Here is a 1,517-nt window from a genome sequence, read left to right as displayed (position 1 = left end):
CAATCTCATCAAAATCGGTCAAGAAATGTTTATTCGAATAGCATTCGTACAACAAACAACAGCATTTTCCAATGGATAATGTATATATATTATATATATATATATATATATATATATATATATATATCTTATCTATATCTATCTAATATATATTATTATATATATATGTATAATATATATATATATATATATATATATATACATATATATATATATATTATTATATAAAAATATATATATATATCTATATATAATCTGTGTGTGTATGTGTATTCAAACCTACTAAAAGTGCCGTTTATACTCGTGTAGAAGAATTTACACATTTTCCGGCTTATAAATCTTATTGAGTGGCGTGAAACTACAAGGTCATTGTTCCGGGCGAATCTCATGGAGATGGAATGTCAATGATTCTTGTATTTACATTTTTATGTCATTGTTGCCAGAGGTCTAGCCTTCGTTACGTATAGCCAATCATCCATCGAGAAAGAGGGAAGAAATGCTGTCATAAGTTACGTAACGAGTGCGTTCGAAACCTTTTTCTCTGAGTAAGTTGGCCCGTCTTCATAAAGTCACTTTTACATTATAAGTACCAAATTTATTCAACCTACGTAATGCAGAATACAGTCAAAATTTATGTGTAGATATAATGTGTATTCTGAATAAGCGTTATATTTACGAAATGCATAGATAAAAAGTTATTGCGAAAAAACCGTGTTACAGAGGCCCTGAATCTCATAGTAGGTATCTGGTGTGTTTGTTCTTTTTAACCCCTTTTCTTATCCATCTTAAAGCTGTTTCGCCCGACATCGCGGGAATGAAAAGTGAACGAGCTTGGAACTTCTTCCTGCTATTTCTGTCGTATCCTCTTACAGTAAAATCACATGTAACTTCTTGTTGTTTTTTCGAGCTCAAACACACACACACACACACACACACACACACACACACACACACATATATATATATATATATATATATATATATATATTATATAAGATTTATATATATATATATACCGTATTCTCCTTACAAGATCATATGCATCTTATGTTTTTTTCTTGACCTCAAACACACAGGCACACACTCATGTGTATATATAATGATATCATTATTTCTAATACTATTACAGGAAATGGCAACCTCGTCTAGAAAACATCTTTTGATTACTCAAACTCATCAGTATAAGAAACATTATTTTGGAAATGTTCACCAACAGCAGTTAACCGAAGGTCAAATAAATCTTACAAAACCTGCTTCTGTGACTGTGGTCGATTCTCAGGCAATCTCCTACGACCCTGGAATTGTTTGGTTTGCATTATGTTCTCCGGCCCAGTTGCAGTTAGCCTTACCCAATCTCGGTCTCTCCTTTTTTTATGATCATGCTCTTTCAATGTTGACAGAGTAATCACAGCAATGTTGCGTTCATAGTGTTACATTGCATAGATTTTTTCATCATCTAAAAATTTATCATGACTGAAAAAAATTATGTTAGTACAGTGATGGTTTATTTGCTCGCA

At 31.7% G+C, this 1,517-nt stretch overlaps 1 protein-coding gene across 3 annotated transcripts in view; it reads right to left on the bottom strand.

Annotated features, from left to right (window-relative positions):
* Window positions 1-1,517, bottom strand: part of LOC135206054 (transmembrane protein 39A-like) — a 387,090-nt gene that overhangs the window by 319,510 nt on the left and 66,063 nt on the right. The window lies entirely within an intron of this gene.

The sequence above is a fragment of the Macrobrachium nipponense genome, chromosome 11, assembly GCF_015104395.2.
Source record: "Macrobrachium nipponense isolate FS-2020 chromosome 11, ASM1510439v2, whole genome shotgun sequence".
NCBI classification, from domain to species: domain Eukaryota; kingdom Metazoa; phylum Arthropoda; class Malacostraca; order Decapoda; family Palaemonidae; genus Macrobrachium; species Macrobrachium nipponense.
Note: the sequence above shows the minus strand (reverse complement) of the source record. Positions and strands in the feature narration are given on the sequence as shown.